This window comes from Marmota marmota, unplaced genomic scaffold (genome assembly GCF_001458135.2).
Source record: "Marmota marmota marmota unplaced genomic scaffold, marMar, whole genome shotgun sequence".
In the NCBI taxonomy this organism is placed as follows: domain Eukaryota; kingdom Metazoa; phylum Chordata; class Mammalia; order Rodentia; family Sciuridae; genus Marmota; species Marmota marmota.
Window position 1 is genome coordinate 20,316,455 of NW_025999853.1, and position 8,147 is coordinate 20,324,601.

An 8,147-nucleotide genomic window follows, 5' to 3' on the forward strand; every position below is an offset into this window, starting at 1 on the left:
AAAAAAAAAAAAAAAAAAAAAAAAAAAAATCCTGGGACCCACAGGTAGCTAGAATAGACAAAATAGTAGAAGGAGTTACCTAGATAAAATAGTAGGTGCCTGTCCAGAGTGCAGATGTGCCGCAGGGGCAGGAGTCTCTCACGTGGGAGAATAGCAGGTGACAGCAGATAATGCAGAAGAGATAGAATGATAGGGAACTGCATGCCAGGCACGCAATCTGGCCTAGATTTAGCAAGCATTCAGAAACCACACAGAATTGGAGTAAAGGCAAAGATTATCCATCTGCATGGAGATGAACTAGAAGGGGAAAGGCCATCAAAATAAGGCAGTCATGGTGTAGCACTAAGACATTAAAAAAGAAATCAGAGTATTTTATACACAGTGACCAATATGTGTTAAATGTGAAAGACAAAGGTGATACAAGGATTTAAGCTTTTTGTATGATGAGGGTGCTATTGACTAACTAGGAAAGCTAGTTTGTGGGACTGTACATGAGGGAGTATTTGGGAATAGAGGTGAGATTAATGCTTTTTGTAAAATGGTTTCCTTTTACTGAAAGCAGGCCATGTCCTCATTCAAAGTAGTTTCTTTAAATTGAAGACAATTTTTTAAAAATTTAAATTTCAGCTTAAATTTTTTATAAAAAAATCCTACTTCCTACTACATCTTTAAGATACAACCCTCAGGCATATTTTTGAGAACTGGAAAATTTGCAAATGGCAGTGCCTTGGAGGCTACAGAACAAGACCAGGTATCTAGTTGCCTTTTGCAGAATTTTATTTCTCAGGATCTTTACAAAGAAAGAAGGAAGGAAACTGATAGGTATCAGGATTGTTATGGCTCAGGCATTATGTATGGGGACCTTCGCACTTTTTTATCCCACAATTCTGGGGAGTCTTTATGACAATTGACATCAATAGAGAGTTTGTTTGTTTATTTTGTGGTACTGGGAATTGAACCCCATGGTACTCTACTACTGAGCTACAACCTTTTTATTTTTTAATTTTAACACAGGTTCTCACCATGGTGCCCAGGCTGACCTCAAACTTGCAGATCCTCCGCCTCATCCTCCCAAGTAGCTGGAATCACAGGTTTGCGCCACTACATCAAGCTTAATAAAGGATTTTCCTGTTGTGGAAATGGAGCCTCAAGGAATGTGGCAAAAATCACACAGGTGGATGGTAGAGTGGAATTCTAACCTGAGTCTGCTGTAAATTAAGTGTTCTGCAAAATAACATATTTTCTCTCCAAATTTTTATATGTATAGTTTCTCATATAATCACCTGGAGTTTTATCAACTTTCCTGGTATCTTTTCTTTGTTGACATAATAGGAATCATATTTTTGATACATAAAGTTATTACTTTTCATTTTCAATTTAAACAAAAAGGAAAAAAAAACCTGCTATAAAGTGTCCTTATGAGAGATAAAAGGAGAAAAGGGAATGAGATGGGAAAGAACAACACTATCTTTAAAGAGTAAATGCATGCACAGGAAGTAGGAATTGTTCTAAGGTAAAATAATAAAGCATAAGCTTGGATAAATAAATGCTAAAAGGATATAAAGACAAGACAAGACGTACTCAGAGTGGTGTAAGATGTTTTTAATCTCTTGTGTATTAACAGAATCTGAAAATGGTCTCATACTCTGTTACAACATTAGGAGTACTTCCCGAGGTCTAAAAAAGAGAAAAGACTGAAAGGCATAATAAGGTGTTTTAATATAAAAAGTTAACACTGTATTTTCCATATTGTTTAGGAATTGTGTATTTACTTTTTCTCCTAATGCCTTCTTAAAGAGGCTTTCCAAATGCTGTGTTTCGCCTCTCTTCTTTAGGAAACACATTGTTCTTCTTTTCCTCAGTACAGGAACATCCTTTCTCATGGCTTAGTCATGAACTGAAACTCAGGGAATTGTCCATAGAAATAAATGTTTAACCTGTACAGCACTATGGAAAACAAAATGTTTGTCTCCAATGGGTGAATCATAACATAATAGAGACCTTCCTACCAAAGAGCTTGACAATTTTATAATGTGAAAATTTCAAATAATTTAATAAAGCACTAAAAATTTCAGTCATGGTTGAATTGGGGAGAATAAATAGTTTACAATAACGTCCTCCAGGGGAATGTTACTCTTTTCAAGGGTCCTCATCCCTGGTGGTGCATCAGAATCACTTGGAAAACTTTATAAAACTAGGAGATGAGCCTGGCGCAGTGGCACATGCCTGTAATCCCAGCAGCTTGGGAGGCTGAGGCAGGAGAATTGAGAGTTTAAAGCCAGCCTCTGGAAAAGTGAGGCACTAAGCAAGTCAATGAGACTCAGTCTCTAAATAAAATACAAAATAGGGCTGGGGATGTGGTTCATTGGTCTAGTGCCCCTGCGTTCAATCCCTGGTAACCAAGAAACAAAAATAAAAACAAACAAAAGGAAAAAAAAAAACAAGGTGTTGGATGAGAACATGTCTGAAGAGCAACCTGGGCTTCTTTGTCTGAAGAAAAGCTCCACAAATGCTTCTAAGGCACAAGTGAAGCTGAGAATTCTAACCTGAGCAATATCTAAACAGTTTTTGGTGGGCGTTCTCTGAGAGGAATTAGGATATGGCCAAACAAACCAAAAAAATAAAATAAAAAGAAGAAGTGCTCCCCAACAAGGAGAACTGGGCTACTAAGAAGAGCTACCCCAGTTTCCATTGCTCCACAGAACAGCTGTGGCTCTAAAATCTGTGCACCTCCAGGCTATCTCCCAGCAGCTGCGATAAATTCCAAGCATATTTCCAATGCAAACTGACCCGACCTTTGAATCTAAATCTCTCCAACTCCCTCCTAACGTTTAACTGTAAATGTTCACTTTGGTTCAACTTTCCATTTGCCTTGTATTAATCAGCTGGTGTGGTTTAAACATTTATAGATAGAGAAGCTCAGATATGATTCAAGTTTTATTGTAATCAAATGTTCACTGAGTTGCTCCTTCTACTAAGTATCTGACTACCATAGACATGTGAGAATGGTTCTTATGGTTAATGAATCTTGCCTTTTATATTTTTATAAAATGATAATAGGACTTATTTGATAATATTTATTGGGACCCTACTATGGCTGCACACTGTGGTATGTACACATAATTTGTTCATACCTTCGTCTTCCTCCTTCCCATCTGATCAAGCTCTGATTAAACCCAGCTCTCTACCTATTCTATACCCACTTACGATCAGCTGAACATGACTGAAGGTTGGAGTCTGAAAACTCCAAAACGTGTTGACTAATTCTACTTCACTTTTCTGACCACCTATCTCAGGAGAAATCATTACCTTCTTATGGCCTTTACTATTGCTGTTCCTTTTATGGAGGAAGCTTTCCCTCAGATCTTCATGGAGCATTTATTCAAGTACTGGCTTACGTATGGACCTTCTTAAAGAGGCTTTCCAAGACCCCCACACACACACAACACAGACTCAGGAAAAGCCTGTGTCTGTCCTTTTACTCTGTCTTTTCTTTACCTTTGTCACCTCCACTAAAGTTCTCTGAGTACAACTGTTTGTCATGTTTGCTACTATAAGTCCACATCTGCTACATAATGAGGGAGATGATTAATCTTATGTGTCAACTTGACTGAGTCATGAAGTTCCGTGATATTTGGTTAAACATTATTCTGAATGTGTGTGTAAGGGTCTTTCTGGATGAGATTAACAGTTAAATCAGTAAACTGAGAGAAGCTGATTGCCCCGCCCAGTGTGGGTGGGATCATCCAATCTTTTGGAGTCTTACAACAAAAATGCAGAGTAAAGAATTCAGTCCCTCTGACTGACTCTCTTCAAGCTGGGACATCATATTCTCTTGCCTTTGGATTTAGGCACAGAATAAAATTTACATTATTGGCTCTTATGGGTCTCAGCTTGCTCACTACACATCTTGGGGCTTCTCAGCCTCCATTACGGCATGATTAGTTTTTTATTATAAAAAACTTAGATAGGCCAGGCATGGTAGTGCACACCCATAATCCCAGCAGCTCTGGAGCCTGAGGCAGGAGGATGGCTAAGTTCAAAGCCAGCCTCAGCAAGTTAGCGAGGCCCTAAGCAACTTAGCAAGACTCTGTCTCAAAGTAAAAATAAAAAGGGTTGGGGATATGGCTTAGTGGTTAAGTGTCCCAGGGTTCAATCCCCAGTATCAAAAAACAAAAAAACTGCTTTCAGTTAGCAAGGTGAGCAAACACCTTTGCTGTCCTACCTCAGAGATATATCAGCTCTCCAGCATTATGTCATAATTTAGTTTAAAGGGATTTTGATTGTCATTTTCTTCTACAAACTATCACATTGGCTGATTACATTGATAACATTATGCCAATTGGACCTAGGGAACAACAAGTCACAACCATTCTAGACATATTAGTAAGATATTTGTATATCAGAGAATGGGAAATAAATTCAACAAGAATTTAGGGGACTTCTACTTCAGTGAAATTTGTGAAGGTACAGTAATGTAAAGCAGGTCAAGATACCCTTCTAAGATAAAAGATAAGTTTTTGCATTTGGCCCCACATATAACCAAGAGAGAAGCGTAATACCTTGTGGGCCTATTGGGATTTTGGAGGCAACACATTTCTCCTTTGGGTGTGTTTTCCAATGCATTCACCAAGTGACTCAAGCTGCTAAAAGCTGATAATTTTGACTGAGGTACAGAGCAAGAGAAGGCTTTGCTATAGATCCAGGTTGCAGTGCAGGCTGTTCTGCCACTTGGGCCATATAACCCAGCAGATCTAACAATGCTAGTATCAGTGACAGACAGATATGTGGTTGGAAACCTTTGACAGGCCTCTAGAGGGGAATTGCAGTGCAAGCCCTTAGAATTTTGGAGCCAATCCCTTTCATTGTGTGCAGATAATGACTTTTTCTTTTGAAAAATAGCTCTTGGTCTGCTACTGGGCTTTAGAGAGACTGAACTCTTAACCATGGGTCACCAAGTTAGCAAGTGATCTGAGCTTCCCATCATAAACTGGGTGTTAATCTAATGACCAAGCCATAAAGTTGGCATGTGCAGCAGCACTACATCACCAAATGGAAGTGGCACCTACGTGATAGAGCCTGAACAGGCACTAAGGGCACAAGCAAATGACAGGAAGGACTAACTCAAATGACCTTGGTTCCCATTCCTGCTATCCTTCTTTCTCCCACTCTCACATATGACCTCATCAGGAGGTCCCTATAATCAGTTGACAGGAAGACTCTATTTACAGATGGTTCTGCACCATTCTGAAGCAGCTGGATTGACAGAATGCTTATAGCCTTCGGAGGCCGCAGTCACTATGTCAGCTGGTGGCAATACCTCGCAAGGCTTGGGCAACATTCTCCAGAAAGCTGTATATACTCATAGTCTGAATCAGCATCTGCCATATGATGCTAGTAGTTCCACAGTCAGGATTCATGGATCTAGTATCAAGGGGTGAAAATGAGGATGGCACCACTCTCTTTTATCCCTAGTGGCCTACTAGCAAAACTTGCTTCCTATTGCCACAATCTTACACCCTGCTGGCCTAGAGGTCTTAGCTCTAAAAGGAGAAATGCTTCCAATATGAGACACAGCAAAGATTCCATTGAATCGGAAGTTAAAGCTACCACCTGGCCACTTAAAAATTTTTTTTAACTTGTTTTATTAGTTATACAAAAGAGTTAAATATACTTTGATACATTATATATAATGGAGTATAATTTCTCATTCTTCTGGTTGTACATGAAGTAGAATCACACTAGTCATATAGTTATATATGTACATAGGGTGATAGTGTCTGATTCATTCTACTATCCTTTCTACTCCCATACCTCCTCCCCTCCCTTCACTCCCCTCTACCTAATATAATGTAACTCTATTCTTCTCTAGCCCTCTGCCCCATGTGAATTAGCTTCCGCATATCAGAGAAAACATTTGGCCTTTAGCGTTTTGAGATTGATTTATTTCACCTAGCATGATATTCTCTACCCCCATCCATTTGCCAGTAAATGCCATAATTTCATTCTTCTTTAAGACTGAATAATATTCCAGTATGTATGTGTGTGTATGTATATGTGTGTGTATTGTGTGTGTGTGTGTATCACATTTTCTTTGTCCATTCATCTGTTGAAGGACACCTAGGTTGGTTCCATAGTTTAGCTATTGTGAATTGAGCTACTATAAACATTATATGGCTACATCACATCACTATACTATACTATGCTGAGCATTAATCTCCAGAATATATATAAAAAAAAGAACTGAAAAAACTTAACATCAAAAAAAAAAACCTAATCAATAAATGGGCTAAAGAACTGAACAGACACTTCACAGAAGAAGAAATATAATCAGTCAACAAATATATGAAAAAATGTTCAACATCTTTAGCAATTAGAGAAATGCAAATCAAAACTACTCTAAGTTTTCATCTCACCCCAGTCAGAATGGCAATTATCAAGAATACAAACAACAATAAATGTTGGCAAGGACGTGGGGAAAAGGGTACATTAATATGTTGCTGGTGGTACTGAAAATTATTGCAACTATAATGGAAAGCGGTATGGAAATTCCTCAGAAAACTTGGAATGGAACCGCCATTTGACCCAATTATCCCACTTCTCGGTTTATGGTCACTTTTTGATCTCCCCATTCATCTGAATCAATAGGCAAAGAAAGAAGTTCTTCTGCTAGCTGGAGTGATTGGTACTGACTGCCAAGGGGAAATTAGGCTGCTACTCCACAGTGAAGATAAGGAAGAGTATGTTAGGAAATCAGAAGCGCCTTTAGGCATCTCTTGTATTGGCATGCTCCGTGATTAAGGCCAATGGAAAACTACAAACCATTCCGGGCAGGCCCTCTTAATGGCCCAGACCTTTAAAGAATGAAGGTTTGGGTCACTCTACCAGATAAAGAACCACAGTCACATGAGGTCATTTGAAGGTAAAGGAAATACAGAATGAGCAGTAGAGTTAGACAATTATAAATATCAGCTACAACACAAGGACCACAGTTGTCATGAATTATTTCCTCCTTGTTATGACTGTTTCCTGTGTGTGTATGTGTGTGTGTGTATGTGTATGTGTGTGTAATATATATATGATTATGTTTTACTCGAAAGACTAAGACATCTGGTCTTGGTAGACTTAATTTAAAAAGCAAAATCACAACATTTTCTTCCAATAGCTACCTAGATCAGAGGTTGACAAATCTTTTCTGTAAAAATTCAGATAATAATCATAAATGTATATCATATATGTTGTATATACACACACACATATATATATAACATAAAATATATACTTTCTGTGTAGCTAAAATTTGTCAGGGGGATTAATATATGAATATAAAGAAATTGTAATAATAAGAAGAATTAAATGCATATACTGAAATACTTCAAATGAACCATCTCCTTCAATCCTCTTAACCTTATATAATGGGTACCTTTACTATCTTGACTTTATAGATAGATTAGATAACTTTGTAAAAATCATATTACTATGGGTTTTTTAATAGATTCATTCCCCAAATAAAAATAGCTTTCCTTATTATTTCTGCTCTTTCAGATCAACCCACTAATCAATTAAGTCACAAGAATATACTGGACTTGCTAGTAAGGGCTTCCTCTAAGTAAATTAAGCCACTGATGATGAGCACAAATATCTTCCAGGCTTCAAGAAATATTCAGACAAAAACACAGGATGCTTTTGGACAACCCCTACATTTTCCAAATCTGTAAGTACTTACTCACAACAGGAAAAAGAAATTAGAAGAGCTAAAAAGCTACTAATTACACAAAGTATAAATAAGGAAAAGTGAGTTCAATAAAGCATTTTAAGCCATGCGACCCTTTTATTAGTAATGTGGGAATTGTGTTTTACTCTAAAGACTGAGACATCTGTCCTTGGTAGACTTAATTTAAAAAGCAAAAACACAACTTTTTTTCTTCCCACAGCTATCTAGATCAGAGGTTGACAAATCTTTTCTGTAAAAAGTTCAGATAACAAGTATTTTAGACTTTATAGGTCATCTCTGTTGCAGTTGCTCCGTTCTGCTGGTGTAGCATGAAAACAGTCATAGCCAGTAAGTAAATGACAAATGTGGCTGTGTCCCCCAAAAAATCTGTATCCAAAACCAGGTGATGGGCTGAATTTGATTGAGAGTTGAA